This window comes from Pelmatolapia mariae, linkage group LG23 (assembly GCF_036321145.2).
Source record: "Pelmatolapia mariae isolate MD_Pm_ZW linkage group LG23, Pm_UMD_F_2, whole genome shotgun sequence".
NCBI lineage: Eukaryota > Metazoa > Chordata > Actinopteri > Cichliformes > Cichlidae > Pelmatolapia > Pelmatolapia mariae.
This window is the reverse complement of record NC_086246.1, coordinates 26,809,773-26,831,393: the sequence shown is the minus strand read 5'-3', so window position 1 is coordinate 26,831,393 and position 21,621 is coordinate 26,809,773.

Below are 21,621 nucleotides of genomic sequence, written 5' to 3'. Positions count from 1 at the left end.
TGATAATGGGCTTGTAGTCTCTGTGCTGACTCCTTCTGAAGTCCACCACCAGCTCCTTGGCCAGATTCTTCACTTCATCCATGTAGGCCGCCTCATCGTTGTTGGAGATGGCGCCCAACACCACTGTGTCGTCAGCAAACTTCACAATGGTGTTGGAGCCGTGGGTGGCCACACAGTCTGAAGTGTAGAGGGAGTAGAGCAGTGGCGAGAGGACACATCCCTGTGGTGCTCCTGTATTGGTTGTGATGCTGTTAGAGACGCATTTACCCACCCTCACCACCTGAGTTCTGCCAGTGAGGAAGTCCAACACCCAAGCACACAGGCGGCTGTTGAGTCCCAGATCCCTCAGCTTTGTGAACAGTCTGCTGGGCACTATTGTGTTAAATGCTGAACTGTAATCAACAAAGAGCATTCTCACATAGTTACCCTGTTTCTTGTCCACGTGGCTGAGAGTGGTGTGCAGGACGTGGGCGATGGCGTCCTCTGTGGATCTGTTGGGTCGGATCTGTGGTGTCTGGGATGGAGGAGGAGATGATGTTCTTCAGCAGCCTCTCCAACACCTTCATTAATACCGAGGTCAGTGCAACTGGCCGGTAATCGTTCAGGGATGAGGGTTTGCTGTTCTTGGGCACAGGGATGACGGTGGATCTTTTGAAGCATGTGGGGACCACAGACTTCGCCAGGGATTCGTTGAAGATGGAAGTGAACACACCTGCTAGCTGGTCAGCACAGCAGTGCAGCAGACGGCTGATGATGCCGTCTGGCCCCGCCGCTTTCCTTGTGTTCACTCTCCTCAATGCCGCTCGTACGTTGTGCTCCGCGATGTTGATCACCGGTCTCTCGCTGATGACGTCACTGTCCTCGGTAGTCAGGCGGTAGTTAGCATTAGCCGCCTGGCTAACCTCGAAACGGGCATAGAACTGGTTCAGCTCATTGGTGAATGCAGAGTCGGCGTTGATCAGCGCAGTGTCCCTGGCTTTGGAGTCCGTAATGGTGCGTAGTCTGTGCCACATACTCCGTGTGTCGCCCTGGTGGAAGCGAGACTCCACGCGCTCCCGGTACCGGCGTTTGGCACATATGCCGCATGCCATATGAGGCCGCTTTGTAGGCGCTCATATCGCCAGTGGCGAGACCCGCGTTGTAGGTGGTGGTCCTGGCGTTCACTGCAGTGCGGACCGATCTGTCCACCCACGGTTTCTGGTTCGGGAATGTGGTGACTGTCGCAGTGGGGATAATCTCCTCCGCTAGCATATTGACGAAGCATACTGCGACTTCCGTAAACTCATTGATGTTGACTGCGCATGCTCTGAACATGTCCCAGTCTATGTCGTTGAGTGCGTCCTGCAGTGTAGCTTCTGATTGGGCAGACCAACGTTTCACCTCCCTCGTGGTTACTTCTTCCCTCCATATGTTTTGTTTATACTGGGGAATGAGGAAGATGGCATTGTGGTCAGACTTCCCAAAAGCCGGGTGTGAGACAGCTTTGTAGCCCTGCTTGTATGGCATGTAGCAGTGGTCCAAAATTCGATCCCCCCTCATCGGACACGAGACATGCTGGTAGAAATTCAGCATGACTTCTGAGGTTCGCTTTATTAAAGTCTCCTGCTACAATGAGGGCTGTGCCCGGGTCCTTGTTTTGAAGCGAACTCAGCACATCATGTAGTTCAGACAAAGCCAAACCTGTGTCCGCTTGGGGTCGGATGTAGACCACCATGGCGATGACCGAGGTGAACTCATGGGGCAGGTAGAAAGAGCGGCACTTAATGCTCAGGAATTCCAGATGTGGCGAGCAGCCGCTGGAAAGAGTAGAAATGCTCCTGGCATCACACCACTTTCTGTTTACCATGAAACACACTCCTCCACCTTTGGTTTTGTTTGACTCTGCCGTTCTGTCCGCGCGGAGCACAAAGAATGAATCTGATGGAGTTACGGCCTGGTCCGGCACGGTGGGGGTCAGCCATGTCTCCATGAAGCACAGAATGTTGCAGTCCCTCATGTCACGTTGGAAGGTGACTCTTGCTCTTAGGTCATCGAGCTTGTTCTCCAGCGATTGTATGTTGGCCAGTAGGATGCTGGGCAGTGGTGCGCGACGCGCCTGCTGTCTCAGTCTGTTCCGAACACCAGCGCGTTTCCCCCGGTGCTTCTTTGTTCCACGCCTTGAATGATAGGCCCGTCCTTTGTTGTTCTCTGCGCCACGTAGTATCTCTGGCGGCCAGGATGGGTTGGGTTTAAAAGTGTCCAAGATTAAATGTGCAACCTTGTCACCGATGTTTACAAGTGATCTGCTGTCCTAGACTATAAAACTAGAGGATTTTGGAATGTAAACCAGAGCAAAAAAATAAGTAAAAAACTATAAAGCTGCATAGTCAGAGTGGAACGGTCAGGAAGGCGTCTGGACGTGGCCGCGCCATCTTGTCTACCAGGTGAGCAACATAACAAATACAACACCATCACAATAAACTAGCTAACAGTAGATAGTAAATATTACATGTTATTGTGCAGCACGCAAGAGTGACAGCGCACAATGTGCTTTGAGGTAGCAGCCAAGAAAGGTGTAGTTTGTGTCTGTGAACACCCGTGTGTGCACACCTGTGTGGACCAGCACGCTTGTATTCAAAAGGTTTCTCCATGTAACGATCTGCTAGGTAGTGTGGGGAGCCATAGCCCCGTCCCCCAGGGCATAAAGCAGGTATGGAGGAGATCCAGGCCCCAGACATCCAGAGGCCCCAGAGTACGAGGACCCAAGGAGGACCACCACAGGGGCAACCGTGCCACCCTCCTGGGAAGAGCTGAGCAGAGCCCCAAACGAGAGGTCACCCAGCAGCCACGGAGGAGAGGCCAGAGGGGGTTGCAGTGACGTGCCTGCAGGCTCTGCCGGCAGCCCGCTGTGCCAGAGAGTACCGAGCCTCAGGCCCAGAGACCAGAGGCCTGAGGGCACCCCACCCCCCGGAAGGGGCCCAGCCGGGCCACAGGCGCCAGGCCCCACCAATCGGCCACCAGGAGTGAATCGGTACATACATTAGCGCCCAGCCCCAGACACCAAGAACCACCAAGAACCACCAACACACCAACGTCTGAGGGCATCAGCCACCGGCAGGGAGTGTGGTGAGGGGAGATAGGCCTCCATACCTCGGAGAGCCTGAGATGTTCCCAGAGAGGTGGAGTCTAAGACCCAACCTGACATATAGACACAGACGAACAGGCGCACGCATTCACAAACGTGCATTCCCACCCCCATATACACAAACAAATACTCGGCACTCACCCGACGTGGAGACAGACACAAATAGACACTATACACACATTCACACTCCCCAAAGATACTCTATATCCCAGGTCCGGGTACCCCTGCCCCCAGAGGGGCAAACCGTACCCGGACCCAGGAGATGTAACCTTTTTTGTAGATGTCATGTAGGCTTTTTGGAGCAAACTGTAGCTCCGTGCAGTTTGGCACGGAGAATATCTTGTCATGTGAACAAAGCAGCCATGACACAACTGCAGGGAGACTAACTAGACCTACAAATAAAAAAACACCCCAGAAAAAGTGGGATGAAGCATGGAGCAAATAGAGGTTGGAGACTACCTGCACCCCCTTCTTCAGGTGGTATGTGCTCAGACTATGTGTGCATAGGCTTCTGTAGGACCAAGGCAGGTGAAAAGTTAAGTACATATTTACTACTTCCAAAGGAATTCAGAGGGTAAGCAACAGCCAGGTGTTGCTGATCAAATGCTCTTCTCTGTTCATCATCAAGTGTGAACACCTCTGCAAACGCAGTTTGGTTGTCTACAGCATTCAGGTGTGTTAACACAATCTTCCCAGAATTGGACGTCCCAGCGAATTCAGCCCTAGCTCAATGCTGTGCAATGTTCAGAGAAACTGCCAAAAAACCAAGAGCTACATCTGAGACTGTACAGGGCTCAGTAAGTATGTTAAAATGTTAACATTCAACGGCGTACATTTAGAAAAAGACTGAACTAGTGTGGCTTGTTTGGCATGATTGCCAGGAGAAAGCTTCTTTTATTTAAAAAGACCATGTCAGCACAGCTTAGGTTTGCAAAGCTACATCCGAACAAACCACAAGACTTCTGGAACAATGTCCTTTAGAGAGATGAGACCAAAGTGGACATGTTTGGTCATAATGCACAAAATCAAACTAAGCATATCAGCATAAACACCTCATATTAGCTGACAGCACGGTGGTGGAGGGCTCATGATTTGGGTTTGTTTTGCAGCCACCTGAGCACCTTACAGTCACAAAGGAGTCAGATGTGAGGACATCTGTCTGACAGCTAAATCTCGATCCAAACTGGATTATGCAGCAGGACAATGATCATCCTAAAAGTCTAAAACAGAATGGCTAAAAAAAGAGAAGAAAAGTGCAGATATGGCCTAGTCAGGGTCCAGAGCTCAACCGGAGTGAAACGTAGAAGGATCTTTTTTGCAGACATAAACTGTCTGGAAACTTCATTGAACTAAAGCAATCTCTTAAAGAAGAGTCAGCCAAAATTCCTCCACAATGATGTGAGAGACTGAGTCATAGATAAAACGTTTACTTCATGTTAATGCTGCTAAAGGTGGTGCAAGCTCTTATTTATATATTTATTTTTTTACAGAACTGCATAGAGTCTTGTAAAAACTTTCTTTTTTACATAATTGCATATCACTGAGAGACAGACTGATCTTTGGGACTGGAAACTGAAGCCAACAAGACGTTTACAGTCAGTTAATCTGCCTGTGGTCATCTTCCATTCACATAAGATACAGTCTGATAACTTAAAGCGTGTAGTTGTAATCAAAACACAGGTTCAGTCTGAACGTTGCTTGTGTCTGTGAGTACTGGTTAGAGAGAGCCAAGAAGATGGTCAAAGGTGCCATGGCTCCCTCTCGCCCCATTTTCCATTTTTAGCCCAACTCTCCAAGTAGGGTATCTTTATCTGGTTTATAAACAAAATATGTCTCATGTCAGGTGTGGTTTGAGAGCCCACACAGATCACACAGATGGTGTGATTCCATCGTAGGATGGTCTCTAGCTTTGTTTTAGTCATTTTAAAGTTTCTTCTCCTTTTTCATGAGCAGCCCTTTAGAAACAAAATGTGGGTCTTGGCCTAAGACTAGACTGCGGTAAGGATCTGAAAGACTAGACCAAGCTTAATCCTCCAACCTAAACACACAGGCTGTTGGCATATACTGCTGCTGAGGAGACCCATCCAACTACAGTGTAACCTGATGGTTGCAGCATGGAAAAGAAAGAAAATACTGCCAGGATTGGAAGAACACTGTCCCAAGATTATGCTCCATAGAGCATGGAGCTAAAAGCTTAAAAGTACAAGAGTCCTGGGTTTGGTTCCCCCCGAGGCCATCAATGCTTCAAATGTATAAAAGCTTGTAGTGATTGGTCTCTTGACACACAGCACTGCCAACATCTGATGACATTCTTCAAATAATCAAAAGCATCAGTTGCTCATTTGCCACAAAATGGGGAAAAATGCCATTGGCATAGATCTGATACATCAAAGTGAAAGTTCTGTGGAAATCTGGGTTCAAGTCTCACCGATTCTTATTTACTGTAAACAGAGTAAACTTTACATTCTCTCTCCTTCTTAACAAGACAAAGTGCAGAGTATTTCCCTCGACTGTAGCTGTCAGCTTAGGAGCTAGCTTGTTGTGCAAGATACAGAAATAATGATAAAGTTAAAGTGGAAATGCAGGCAAAGAGTAGTGTCTGCAAACAGACCGTTTTTGGGCAGATATGTGTTGTTGAGAGGAATAAAATTCTACTTTTAAGCTTTATTTTCAATCCTTAAGTTTCTGTAAGAATGAAATCCTCACAAGATCCGCAGCCTCTTCAAGTCTGGGCGCTCATTTCACGTCATTTTTCGACACACATCGGCTGCTCCACATGACCTCAGTATCCTCCGGTCTTTCCATGTGTATGCTTTCATATTACATTCGTACTTTGTCTTTGTTTACACCTCTTTTACACTGCCGTCGGCATCCATCTGATTGGGCACTGAGTCCAGGGTAAGTGTTGGCTGTCAGCGCAGCAAATAAGAGCGCCCCCGTGTCAGATTTATCATGCCTCTAACCCCCTGCTCAGGCACAGATGTGTTTGAGGTTGGGGTGGAGGTTGTTCGGGAGGTGTGTGACATGAAAATCTATTTGGCTTTATGTTGTAAGAGGAGACCAGGTGGGGTAACTCCATCCAAACCTCATCTTCTGCAGTCCCAACAAAGTCCAAGACGCGACCACCACCCCTCTATCTCTGCGTCCTCCTTCTTCTGATGACTTGCACGTGACCCCCCTGCTTGGATCTGTCATCCATTTTATCCATCTCTTCTTCAGTGGTCCCATCATGCGAGAGGGGTCAAGGGGCTTACCTCCAATTTCAACGGGAGGGTGCTTACTCTGAGCCTTGCTGGACTTTTACAAGGTAGTGTTAAGAAGATAAAAAGGAAGAAGTGCCATGCCAAGAGAGGAAACAGAGACTGACAACATTGCCTCCTCCTTGGCGATGCCGAGGCAAGAGGAGAGGAGGGGTTCCCAGAACAAGGGGAGGAAGAAAAAGTGAGACAAGAGGCGCTGCTGATTCAGCACTGCAGTATGGATTTTCATTTCTCTCCCCCTACACTCTCTTCACAGGTTCCTCCTCCTCCTTCTCCTCGCTGCACTCTTGGAGTAAGAGACAGTCCTGCCAAATGAAGTTCCCAGTTCGCAAATCTAATTTATCCCCTTTTCCTGGGGAAAACCTATTGAGGGGCATTAGATTTTCCCTGCCACATAATATCTAGCAAGCAGTGCCTCTAAAGAAATCACCCACTTGAAAATAAATGACAAATCGTGTTTGGATCTCGTGGCTTGTATTCGTGTGTGTGTGTGTGTGTGTGTGTGTGTGTGTGTGTGTGTGTGTGTGTGTGTGTGTGTGTGTGTGTGTGCGCGCGCGAACCCTGACCCAGCCCAGAATGAAGGCGGAAAACAATTCCCACACATTTCTTCCTCTCCTCTGAGAGGAGAACTTTTCATTCTCATCCGAGGTGGTTTGGGGGTTAAGGAGGACTGCAGGGAGAGATTTACAGAGTTCGAGATCTGCAGATTTACACTCGAATTCCCGCACACGGAAAAAAACACCTTATTCGCACATAAACGCACACAGGGGCTTGTAAACATATACGTCTACCACAGATGCACACGCCCAGTTGTCGCCATAAACAAATGCAGATGTGTGTATTAAATGCCGATTCCCTGCAGGCCCGCGGGTTCCAAAGCCCTGATGGATAAGGCCTCTCCTTGCTGATAACTGAGCGTCTGGGCCTGTGTGCAGCCGAGACTGCGCTGTCTAATTACCCCAAGCGGGAGCGGCAGTGGGTAGGGCTATTCATTTCCACGGTAAAATAGCCCCGATAATGCGCCTCTTCTTTTTTTTTGTTGTACAGTATCGCTGGGGCCAGTGATTGAATTACAGAGCATCCCCCGGTGACTAAGAGGCGGTAATTACAGCGTAATTTAAGATTACATTATTAACCGGCTGACTTTATTAGAATGTAACTTCACCTCTGCAGTTAGCTACATCCTTATCATAAAAAAGGGGAGATGATTAAGGGAAAGAGGAAATTGCCACAATTGTCCTTTTGTAACTGCAAGTGCGTCTGGCTTATTAGAAGCGCGGCGTGGGGACCGAGCCACTGGAGGATTTCACGGCTGTGTTTTGACATGCCTCTGCGAGGAAGTAAAAGCCGCTCAGGTAATATGTTGCCAAGCTGAAAGAGAGCAACCACCTATTTTCTTGTGCTGTAGGTGGCTGCAGAAATTGTTCTCTTTGCCTGTTCTCTGTGGTTGTTTAATGGCCTGAAAGACCTTTAAGTGTAGCTGTGATTTAGAGGCCTGTGTTTGGTCAGTAGCAGAAGAAATTGTGAGACCCACCTGCAGTTTGTCTTTTTTATTTTCCTGTTTGCTGTTTGTTGTTGCTCTCTTTCTTTTCCTCTCTTCTGCTTCCCCTCACCCTCCTGTGCCATCAAGGCAGATGGCTGAGCCTCGTTCTGTGAGCATCTTCCCGTTTCTCCCCGCTGTCATGTAAAGAGGCTACAGTAATACAGAGGAAGCTTCATCAATAAGACGGCTCCCTCTGAGCAAGTACTTGGCAACAGTGGGAAGGAAGAACTCCTTTTTAAGACAGGAAATTGAGATTCCATGGACATGCTCATGCTCATCAATTCGGATTTGCCACTGACTGGCGAAGGGGTTGGCGAGCCACCCCTGAGCCTAATCACCTCCTTACCCCCGAGGAGATACTCTGAGTTTTCCGTGTGCCAGAGGAAAACATACCCTTTTCTTCCAGTTCACCTGAGCTCACCTGTGTGAAAACAGAGCACCTGGAGCACTTTGGAAATGAGCCCGACATATCTGGCTCAAGGTGGCTAACTGACTACAAACCAGAGGAAGTCTTAGACATCCCAGAAATATTTTTCCTACGATAAGAGCTTAACATTACGGAGAGTCTGTTTATGGTGTTTCAATATAATATCAATATATTTAAGATTAAAGTACCCCATGGCTTCTGTCTCTCTCTTAAACCCCTCCTACAAAGTCAGACTCTGGTCCTACTTTTGTTATTCTGTAACCCTGAAAGGGCTTGAGTTCGCATCTTGCTTTAAATATGTATATGTTCGCCATCACTTTGTGCTTTTGTCTGTTCCCTTTTACAAGTTGTGAGGATATCTGAGAGTTGTGTTTGAGTCTCGAGGTCCTGCAGAACTTACAGTCCTTGCATGAACCAAGAATTACAAAAATTAACGAGGCTTGATACACTCAGAGGTAATAAGTGCATACCTGTAGTCATTATAAATGCATAAAAGTGCATCTAAGTTGTTTGTTGATCATTAATAACTAGTTTGTACTCCATGTAATACTTTATTTAACATTTCAATCCATAATTTATGAATTATGAATATGCTGCCATTAAATATGTTACATATGAACTTATTGATCAAGAGCAGCTGTGTTAATGACTGCATACTAATGTAGATGTAATGCTTCATAAAAGACTAATATGTTCAGTATGTACTCTTACCTTACAGCGAAATAGTGCAAAGTTGCTAAAATTGTGTGAGAGTGAAAATAGCTGTCCTTTCTGTCCTGATCTCCAGCATATGACAGCTGATGGGCTACTTTGTTGTTTCCTCACATAAATGGGTTCAAGGAGACGTTCAACCATCTTCCTATTTTGAGGTGCCAAATTTAGTCGGTTGGGGATCAAATAAGCGAACATCTCGACTCTTCTCGGCTGTCAAACAGTTGGCTCACAATCTAAAATTCATGCATACATTTACGGTTTTCTGTTTTTATTTGCAAATGTTGTATTTGAGGAGGGAAGAGGAGCCGAGATTGTGACCTGACAGAATCGAATCTGCACTTCAAACTGCGTTAAAGCTCGCCCAAATGTGCAAAAAAACCCATCCACATTTGCCCTCACGCGCAGTGAGAGAGGCAAAGCTCAAACCGCACACACCAAAACACTGCAGCCAAAAAAAAGCAGCGCTGTGTCTAAGTTGACCTGAAACTGAAACAAGATTAACCCTGATCACTGGATTCGCACATAAATCCTCTCAGAGTGCAAAAACATGGGCCAGGCCACGGATAATGATTACACATCCCTTCATTAGCATCATATCAGTGTTATGGATTAGACTCAACAATAGCAGCCATTGTTGAGGCCGCTATCGAGCATCTACCACATAAGGGGGCTGAAGGAAATCCCCACTTGTAGGACAGTAGCCACAAAACAGAGCACAGTGACTTTTTGTAAGCGCAAATAGGCTCAGTGGTGACCTTCACACGAGAGCTCTATGATTCTGATTCTGATCTTTTTGAAAGGAGGAAGGCAAAGTTTTCTATGAGCATGAAGCTACGTAATAAAATGGAAACGCTTCCTTTTCCTTTCTTCTCTACCCTAATGACACTAAACAGCTGTTCATCACAAAATTTAGCAGGCTGCTTAGTTTATACGTGAAACTTGTTATGATTAGGAAGTAAAGTTTTCTAGATCTTACATTCTGTCTTTTAGCCTTGGTTGTAGTTTATACATGTATTGTATAGACTTAGGTACATGTTATATACTGTTTGTGAAGAAACCCTAAACTCTTACTGCCCATAAAAATAAGGACTGTATTTGTCAAATCCAAAGACAAAGGAAAAAGGCGCACACGTTATAACAAGAGCCAGCACTGTAACTTGTTTTATGATGTTTTATGACATGTTTATTACAATATGATGACATTAGCGTGTTATGGCATCATTGTGACCTCAGAGGGAATCAGATTGACACAATAAAAAGCATGTTGTGCAGCTCTTTTATTTCATATATTACTGGATATGGTTTCTTGAAATTCTTTTTCAAGGTCAACATTGAGCTTAGGTGCTTACATTAGTATCTACTCGGATCAACTTGCCACATAGGTACTAAAGGAAAAGAGGCTTTAGGGTCTAGATACTGACTAGCAATGACACCAAACAGCAGTTTTTATGGTTTCTAAAGTACACGATCACTGCGATGTCAAAGCATTGTCGTGACCAAATTCAAGTGTTTAGTAGGGTAAAATGATGTAATGTTGTTGTTTTATACACAAATGGCCAAGATCTGTGCAACTCTCAACACTGTGTATGAAAAGCAGATGGAAAGATTAGAAAGATTAGATCTCACATTTGGTCAGATTTGGTGAATTTCAACAGGGTAAGTCCTCGCGTCTTAAAAGTAGAGTACACCCTCTGTTAATTATAAGGTTTTACATATCAGGGCATATTAAAAAAAATCATTTCTAGTCCTTACCAGGTCTTATGATGTTGTAAATACAACCTCAGAACATTACATGACACGTAGATAACAAATGTGTGAAAAACTAACCAATGATTCAGTAGTTGGTAGAACCACCTTTATCAGCAATAACTCGAAGTAATCATTTTCTGTGACTTTATCAGTCTATTACATGACTGCAGAGGAATTTCGGCCCACTTGTCTTCACAACATTGCATCAATTCATACAAGTTTGCACATATTCATTTATGCACAGCTCTCTTAAGGTCCCATTAACGGCATTTCAGTCAGGTTGAGGTCAATACTCATGTCTAACAACCTCATAACAGTATGTGCAATATCACATATGTATTTTATGTTGCGGTACCTTCTCTCATGTCATATCTGTGTGCAATAACGTGGAGACATCAGGTGCAATATTCTTATTTATTATCTTATTCATATAGTGCCTGACTTGATGCTCCTGTCGGAGCACTTCATGTGTTGTATGTGTGTGTGGGAATGAATGTAACTCCACGTTATGTGGCGTTACTGACCAAACACTTGAGTGTATGTGGTTCTTATCTGTGTATTGATACATAGCATGAGGTAAAGCGGGTTGTCTACTAATCGGAAGGTCAGTGGTTTGATTCCTAGCCCCTTTAGTCTGCATGTCGAAGCATCCTGTGACGAGATACTGAACTACTACTACTGAAAGTTAGCTGCTGTTGAAGCTGCACTGCAGAGCGCCCGCCCTGCACCCCTGGTTTCTCTAAAAAATATATATATATATATAATCCAATATAAGGTAAATTGGGTCAACCAGTGTTACTATAATATAAAATGAATAAAATGGTTCTTTATTTAATACTTTGCTATTTACTGATGTTTTGTGTCACATAACTTTATTAGAAAAGTGTCTGAAGAGTTATATTTAAAAATGCAGTTAATATCATTTAAGATACAAACCTCTAACTTTGGACTATAATTACATCATCTGCCAAATTACAGTGGCTGTTGAATGATTTAAAAAAACTGTATTTTGACGGTATATTAATGAATGTAAAGCTTTTTTTCATCCTGATTTCTGCTTTAATTCACTCTACTAATCGAAACTCATCATTAGGATCAAAACCTTAATCTTTCTTATATGTGAAATTCACATGCACAGCTCGAAACTAGAGCTAGTTTAATTTGTTAATCTGTCTTTGCAAGCTGTTTGCCTTCAGTAATTGCAATGTGTGAGCCCAGAGGCTGCAGGTATTCACTATATCACTCTAAATGAGGGTGCGATGAGTAAAAGACCAGACAAAAAGAAAAGGAAAGCGGCAGGAGAGGAGGGGGATCCACAGGAGAACGAGATGAAGAGAATGCATGGATGAAGGGGAGAGAAAGAAGTGCGCCGATGGGTCAAGCTGTGTCAATAACTCTCCTTGCAGTTCAGCTTGTGTAAATTGATCTTTTACAATTTCACCTTGTGACAGCCAGAAAAATCACTACACTTGTAAGTCCAGAGGTGAAGGGGGAAGAGAGATAGAAAATACGGGGTATTTAGGTCTATCCAGAGAAAGAAAAGGTGATGCAAGCAGAAGAAGAAGTGGGAAAAGAAATACAGAAGGACCAAAACTCAAGAAATATTGAGGCTCAGTACACCGCTGAGATGAATTTAAATCTCACAGTTGTTCCTGTAGATTTTGGCTGATTTGTTTTAACTGACAAGGAAAAAAAGTTGCGACGACACAGCAAATACGGGCGAGTTTCTCCCAAAATAAGAAGCAAAAAATCTGGATTTACAGTAACGGTTAATAGACGACTTGAGCCAGATTTGCTGATGTGTGCGCGTGTGTTTGTGTGTGTTTTTTTGTGTGTGTGTTTTCCTCTTGTCTTCAGACACTCTCATGCACTCTAATACAGTAGTTATGTTTGCAACTCTAAATGAACTCTAACTTGTCAGAGCTGCGGGCATCAACAGCTCAACAGCTTCTAAATATTTGGGGAGGAAGGGGGAGGGAAGGGTGTGTGTGTGTGTGTGTGTGTGTGTGTGTGTGTGTGTGTGTGTGTGTGTGTGTGTACGGGTTCGTACTATCCTGGTGGGGACCAAAATCTGACTTTTACTATCCTGGTGGGGACTTTCTGCACCGTGGGGACCAAAATCCAGGTCCCCTCGGGGTTGAAAGCAATTTTCACACTCAAAATGCGGTTTTACTGTCAGGGTTACAATTAGGTTATGGTTAGGTTTAGGGTAAGGGTTAGGGTTAGGCATTCATTTTTAATGGTTAGGGTTGGGGTAAGGGGCTAGGGAAAGCATTATGTCAATGGGATGTCCCCACGAAGATAGCAAACCAGACATGTGTGTGTGTGTGTGTGTGTGTGTGTGTGTGTGTGTGTGTGTGTGTGTGTGTGTGTGTGTGTGTGTGTGTGATGATAGGACGGAGATAACAACAGCAGCTTCTTCGCTTCTTTCGCTTCCCTGCTTCCAAAACGCAGGACAGCCCAGCCTCCTAAAGTTTATACTCCACTGTGGCTAAACTGCAGCTGAAGGCTGGTCAGACTGTTTTCTGTTAATGCTATAAGTAATCAGCAAACAGCACATACATCAAGAACACTGGGAAAAGTCTATAGTAATATGGGACACAATGGGCCTCGTGCAACTCCGGATCCTATTATTATAAATCCTATTTGCTCATAAACTGAAGGTGTGTGGTCGATTGTTGAGATAACGCCCCCTATATATAACACTACATAATGTGCCACCAAAAAGAGGAGCTTCATTGGCAAATCAACAGATACGTTTAAATAATTATTTTAATGACTTTATCACCTGATAAAGTTGATTTTCCTTGCTCATACAGCTGCTTGTTATAGTCATAGCTCAATTCAATAATTAAGTTCTATGTTCACTCATCCGTCTGCTTTCCTTTAGTGTTTAGCTACAATTATATTCTTTACATCAGTTCCACTTTCCCACGCTGTAAAACTCTAGTCCAATCATCTTTCTGCCCGCTCTCTTCAAGCCAATCATCCTCAGCTCTGCGTACTTTAAATCGCGGCGCTCATCTCTCCTTCTCCCTTGCAGGCCCCTTCATGCAACCCATCTCCGCCTCACCCAAGTCCACAGAGTTCCATCCAAACCTCCATCTTATCTTCACCACCACCAGTGTCTAGACTCTGGAGGAGGAAGCCCTGCCCTGATCTTACCACACCTTGGATTCTGTTCTGCTGTGATGGGCTATCAGAGTCTAATCACCAAATAGTATAGTTGAATCATGTATACATCAGTGAATCATGTTCAACTCCTTCTACTAAGCTCCTTGTTTAATGTTTCACTTTCAGAGCCCTGGACATATATTTTTGTTGACAGAGCGATTCTTTTAAAGGTGTGTTAGGACAAGGATGCAGAGAAGCTGAAAGTTAATCGCAAACTGAGGTATGATTTCTTTGTTTTTAAGTGATCTCAGAAACTTGAAACATCTCAGCAGCCACTCACCTGGCTCATGCAAGTCTTTGGAAAAAAAGCACACATTCTCTTCCTGAGTCCTGGACCACCAAACCCTCTAATAGCTTCCAAAGTATCCAAGACGACATAGTCTTAACTGAGATCAGTGGACCAGTATTTATAGCCCACAATGCAATAATCCAGTAATTATCATTACTCTAAAGCAAATTCTAATATAAATTTGATGGGGTGCATGATATTCATTTTTATTTGATCTTCCTCGAGCTTAAAACTTTCTTGTATTGGACAAGTAAGAATGTGTTGACTGTGTTCTTCACTACTAATAATTAAGAGAACTGCAAGGATTGTAGTCAATGCCAGAATCCAGCGCATACAAAAAAGGTCAGAACAAAAAGCAGAGGAACTCTATGTGCTCACTATTTTTTGCACGAGGCTCAGTTTCCTTATTCATATTCATATTCTGCCTAATTCAAAGTACACTGTTTCTTAAACCACATCAATTATTTTGAAGGTCACAATGGTGGTCTTCAATACCTTCCCAAAAAATTGCCTTGCACTTAAATGTAAATGGAAAGCAATGGTGCTGTATAAAAACATGTTTTATAGTTGATACTGTTGTGCAAATGTAATATCATATGTAGAGTATTTGTGTTTAGGCCTCAATCTTTGACCTCCTCAGCGAACTCTCACAGGTTTACATTTGTTTTGGGTTTTTTGTTTTTTTTTATTGGGGGGGGGGGGGGGGTGTCTTTTGTTAAGAAGCTTTGGATAAATAGGAGGCTTGAAATTGAACTTTATTTTAATCATGTCTTACTCTTCTAATACTTGATGAGCACGTTGTTTTTATTTACAGTACTCTGTGAAGATTTTTTTTCCCTTCATTTAGTTTTTTTCTTCAGCTTTCAGTTTAGTTTCTATTTTCTCTAAATACCTTTTGGCAGCTGTCAGAGAACAGGTGTAAACCAGTGAAACTTGTGTAAAAGTACAAGGAGGGAGCAGCATGACAACTTTTCCAGTTTACCAAAAGTCAGAAAAAGATTGCGGAGTCTTAATCAGCATGTTTCCTTGCACGCTGGAAACAAGGTGACTCAGTGAAATACAAAGAAAATCAGACGACGGTTTTGCACTGTAATTTGCTTGTTTTTGCTTTGGGGAATTGAAGGAGCATTTTGGCCCCGAAACGGTGAATAAAGTCAAGTAAATGGGTGCATGTCACTATTACAAAACAAGGAACCACTGACGTTATCATCCAGGTCAAATCTCATTACGATAGGACAAAGACTATGGCACCACAGACACACAGAGGTTTATGTAGTTCTGGTTGAACGTGGCCGTGTTTGTCTATGTCTGTTGACTGCAGGCCTCATAAATGCATGGACGCTGCATGTGTGAGGGCACGCAGCTCTGTAAACATTACCTCATCGCTGTCATGCAGCGGGGGCTGGGGCCTCCCCTCAGCCCCCAAGTTCTGTGGGAACTGAAGCCCACTCTGCTGGCTGGAACAAAGGGCAGCCCTCCTCTGCCCCTCGCCCCCTGCCCCAGCCACCGCTGCCACAGCCCACCTCGCAACAAAAGGGGCCACGGGACCTTAATTCCCAGGCAACGATATAAATGGTGGCCCCCGACTCCAGAGGATGAGACAGGGACTGAAAATCGAATGGGGTGGAGGAAGAGAAAAATGGCAAAGAAGTCATAAAAGAGTTGCACCCCACCTCCTCCTTCTCACCCAGGAGGTCCCATTGTTGGTGGGGCTGAGGGCACATGGGGGTGGATGGTGAGGGGACCGGGGTGAGAAGAGACAAAGGACAGGTCGGAGAGAGTCACAGGGGTCACAACCTCCAGCCTCCTCCTCCATACAGCCACTGAAACTCCGTATCAAACACAGAGATCCCATCATACACAATCGCGCTCGCTCACAGCCAGTTCAGCCGGCGACCTTTAGAAGGTGACAGATCCTTTAAGAGGAGACGGTTTCTCACACATTTGAGCACACATGAACCTACAGATACTGAAGTGCACACATTGTGCTGTCAAACTGAAAAACTAACCTGTGCACGCATTGCAAACTTTGTTTCACAGCATCAGTCTTCTCTAAACCCTTAAAAGACAGAACTGCAAACCATGAAATTGGCAGAAAATTCATATTTTTTTGAAAACTGACCTTCTATTGACCAAAAAAAAAAAAAATTAAAAATATGTATTTATTTGCATATATAAGTTTTATTTTGTATCATGTTTGCTACAGCCGCCATTTTCGTAGTTTATTGATTAAAAATGTACTGTCCAATTTCTATAGGTTTATTTATGCTTTTGAGGGGGGAGAAAAAAGATGTAGAAGTCTCAAAAACTCACAAAAACTGATGTATCAAATACGACTGACTAGATGTTAAATCTCATGATCAGTTCTGAAACCGAAAAAAATAATTTCACATTACTGCTTTGTATTGCTTTTCTTCTTTTGTCCCTGTAGAAAGCAGTTTCTTAATTTGTTGCACTGCTTGTAAAATTGCTTTTGCAATGCCAAAGCATCATCTGAGATATACGTACACTGAATTGCCCGATAACAGTCTAAGGTTAATCCTTGCAGAACACTACACATTGGCACAAAAACTATTTAAGCTGAAAGCAAAGCGCACTTGACAGATAAATGTGGTTAGAGTGATTCTGCTATAAGAGATTGACAGACCACGTGACTTTCGCGCATTGCATGCCGGTAACCCAAGGCAAAACAATCCAAGTACCGCATCAAATGCAAGCATTTGAAGCACCGCAAAACGTTCATTCTCCGGTTCCAATACCTTCTTGGTTTTTCTTTGCCACACAAAAAAGGATTGTACAAAACGAAGGAGAACAACGGCGGTCCGTACAAAGACAGACTCGACGAAAAGGCAAAGAAAAGATACGAGGAAAAAAATCAAAGGAGTGAAAGGGTCAGAGCCTTACGAGCACAGAGTAGACAAAAGACGTTAGTGTGCTGCCCACTTTCACCACGATCATATTTATAATTATATGGTTCTTGGAGTGAGTGCATACACTCATGAAGTTTAACTTCAGGTCACTGCAACAAGCCCAGGTACAGTTTACTGACAGATGGGTGCAGGACCTTGAAATGCACCGTGTAGAACGAAAGACCATCATACGTATCATAAGTTTACCAGTCTCACAAATCGTCCTCATAAATACACACTCATTCACCGTTTATTAATATAACATTTGAGCTCAACAGTAATTAATTAGTAGTGGAAATGACTTCAGGTACGCATCACAGAAATGTAGCAGTGACAATAATATTGTATGCTGTAATCGCACTGGACAATTAGTGATACAAAACAACTGTTTTACCCTGTGAATAAAAGTATATGTTTTTGTCAATGTACCGTGGTAATAAACGCAATATTGTGTCAGGACAATTCACTATTTATGCACAATAAACAAAGGAGCATAGCGCGACAATTTCTGTTTAGCACCAGACTTGCTTGTAACCTACGTCACTAATTAAATATGAAAAATGACGTATTAACTCCTACAAAACACTGACCTTTGTGGGAATGCTTGGAGCAGACTAACCTGTGAGCTGGAGTGTTCTGGACGTTATATTTGGTCTTTGAATGGCTGCAATCCAGGCCATCCGTCGCCTCTTTTTACTTCGGAAACATGGCTTGAACAATTTCTCCTTAACGACGTAATCCGATAACAACCGATCTCTTTACCCGTCGGCTTCCCGAGACTGTCATGCGACCGGCTATTGCAATTAACAATGCAACAGCTTCTTGCCATTTTTTGTTTCTTTTTATCGCTGTGTAACTTATTTCAATTGAAAGCCTGCGTGCGCTAGTACCTCTTGCCTTGGGTTCCCACAATCCTTTGCGGTTTTACCCCTCAATGACGTCACATTTTCAATCTCTATACAAACAAGTGGCGTTTCCTCTGTGGCTCAGACTGGTAAAAGCCTACTGGTCTCTTCTTTCATTACCTGATGAAACTCAAGTTTTGGGTCTTTGGTTTGGGTTGGCACACACTCCGTGTATGATGGTCTGTTGCAACTAGTTTTGTGTTGCATTTGCAGGTGCTTGGGAAGTTATGTTATTGTGCTTGCAGCAGTGGATAGCTGGTTTTTGGCCTGGGCCTTCCTCACATCCATCCATATGTGGGACTAATAAAGGTTATCTTATCTTATCTTATCTTATCTTATATATCCATTTTTTTAGCTGCTGGTGGGTGAACTGAAGCTGACTTTGGGCGACTCTGACGACCTGGTTCTCCAACTGTTGGATGTGGACCCCATTCGTGCAGGCCTAGAGACCAGTCTGCAACCTGCTGGTAACCACTGGTTGCCAGAGAAAGTGTGTATTCATGAAAACTGTTGGCGAGTGGTTGCTGGGAGTTGCAAATTGAAATTGGTCCCTGTGAGCAACAGAATTTTGAAATTGGTCGTGTACTTCACAGGAAGCCGGTGCAACAAGTTAAGAATGAGTGAAATATGATCATGCTTTCATGCGCCTGTCAGCAGTCTGTGTTTTGCTCAATCCAAAATTTAAAAGATTACATAAATCCAAACTAGATGTAATGAAAGCATGAATGGCTTTCTTTTGGTCTTTAAAGAAAGAAATTAACTTGAGAAATTAACTAACTTTAGTTAAAAGTCTTAACTGAAGAAAGTTGAGTTTAACCTGAGGTCTATGAAATAATGCCAGTGGCACAAGATCTGAACGGATAGTGGATAATGTAACTGCAATGAGTTTGAGAAAATGTTTTGAGAGCCAGACCTTAAGCTCAGGTAGGCAGCAGGTTAAAAAATCTGCACATGAGTTGTAGCCAGGTATAAGAGGAAGGTAAATTTGGGTATCATCTGCATAAAAGTGGTACACAATATGCATTTTTTAAATATCGGCCCAAATGATAGCATGTATAATGAAAACAGGAGAGTACGGGGTGGTGGTGGTGGATCCCATCTCTCAAAAGTAGTACACTGACCAGCCTGATGTTATCTAACTGCTGGGTAAGCATGCACAAAAAGATACCTTAATTTGGCAATGATGCCATTTGAAGAACAGCAGTGTCATAACGATGACGCTTTAGAGACAAATGTAACTTAAACTCAGTGAGTAATTTAAACCTTTTCACCTTTGGATCTTTTTTTCATTAATTTCACATTTCAAGTCTTGCATCTAGAGGATCTTTTTTCTTTCAGCTGCTCCCTTTAGGGGTCGCCATAGCAGATCATTTGCCACCCTATCCCTTGCACCTTCCTCTTTTTTATACCAACTCTTTGCATATCCTCTCTCACTATATCCATGAATCTTTTCTGTGGTCTTCCTCTTTTCCTCCTGCCTGGCAGCTCCATTCTCAAGGATTCAAAATACAATCAAAACAAATGTTTAGGGATTATTTAAGTGGAAACCTTTGAAATTCACTTGATTTCTTCTTTGTATTACATTGTATGAAACTTGGCCTAACTCTGTGCCGTGTGTTCCTGAAGATTCTCCGTATAATTCCTGCTAAACCAGGATTTGCCAGGCTTGGATACACAGAGAGATAGAGGCAAGAAACCTTGAGAGCTGAATCTGTAACTCTTTTTTTTTTTTTTAATCTTAAAGCTGTTCTACAATGACCGTCCTGGATGGGAAATAAACTGTTTCTAATGCACAGGAGACCAGAGGCTGGATGGCATCCATATTGATTGTAAATCCCTGAAAAATGGAAATGCCTTGTGATCAGAACACCTTGTCTGACATTATTTTCCTTCCTTGTGCGTCTCTGTGTTTTGTAATGTGAGTACTGGATGTGGAAAATGTTGAGTCCTTGCATTTCTTTCAGGTTTTGCGATTGCTTGTGATAGTTTGTGCTTCGGGCGAGTTAAAAGCAGCTTTCGAAGCAGCTCACAGAGGCTTTGATGATGCAATAGGCTGATTCACCTGTGCTGCATTCACAATAGCGTTACAAATGTATGGCTTATATGTGTCCAAATTCTGCTTTGTTGCATTCAAAAGTTAAACACGTTTTCTTCATTTTTTTAAAGCAGTACCTTCACAGCACAAAGACTGTCAGCTTTTTTTTTTCTTTCTTTTTTTTTGCCGCGTAGTCGAGGCGGGGTGTTCGCCAGGTCGCTGAAGTGGCTGGGGAGAGTGCAGGATAATTGGGGCTATGTTGAATCTAGTGTCTGTAGCACTTCAGTGCTGGGGGTCAGGGACCTGAAAACACTGGCTCAACAGTTACCAATCATTTCAAACCCCCAGCTGAAGAAAAGCATCGTGGGCCAGCTTTCTCTCAGGGCCACGGCCTGTGGAGGTTCAAAGGGACGGTGAAGCTTGCAGGCCTGCGTGCGTGTGTGTGTTTGTGTGTGTGCACTGCTTTTGAAAGGAAATAAGAGCTCTGAGGCCAGAAGCTTGAACAATTAGAACAATTTTACTCCACTTTCACTCCCTCCCTCTATCTCTTTTTCACACACACACATAGACACACAATCTTTAAAAGTCTAAAGCAACTTAGTGACCCACCAATCGTCCTCAAATTCAATGGAACGGGATAGCTCTAATTATATGACATAACAAATTATAATCTACAAATAACAGGTATACTTCAAGCCACTATCGTACATTTACAATATTATACTGTCAAATTGCAATCTGGATAATACTAGCTAGCCAGGTGGTGTAACAATGTTTTCATAGCTGAAAGTTCTGCACCGCAACAGAACGGGGACTAACAAAAAGCAAAGGTAGAGAGTCTGGAAATGCACCAAAATAACTTGTTATGAGTGCCGCGCGATACTGTAAGAGTAAATACAGGGCCAGTATTGCCAATATCATTACTGATGCTTTTATACTATAAAGCGAGCTTTATAGTATAAAGCAAGGATAGTATAAGCAAGTATAAGCAAGGACAGCGGCGACACACGGCGCATGTGGCAGGGCTTACAAGCCATCACTAACTACAGGACGACATCACCTGCCTGTGACAGTGACGGCTCCCTCCCAGATGCGCTGAACAACTTCTACGCTCGGTTCGACAGGCAGAACGACGTGGCGGCGAGGAAGACCACCCCTCCTCCGAACGACCAGGTGCTGTGTCTCACTACAGCTGAGGTGAGGAAAACTCTACGCAGAGTCAACCCACGTAAAGCTGCTGGACCAGACAACATCCCAGGCAGAGTGCTCAGAGAATGTGCTGAACAGCTGGCAGATGTTCTCACCGATATCTTCAACATCTCTCTGAGCAGTGCCGTCGTTCCCACGTGCTTCAAGGCCACCACCATCGTCCCCGTGCCCAAGAAGTCTTCTGTGTCCTTTCTCAACGACTACCCTCCTGTTGCACTTACACCCACCATCATGAAGTGCTTCGAGCGGCTCGTCATGAGTCACATCAAGACCCTGCTGCCCC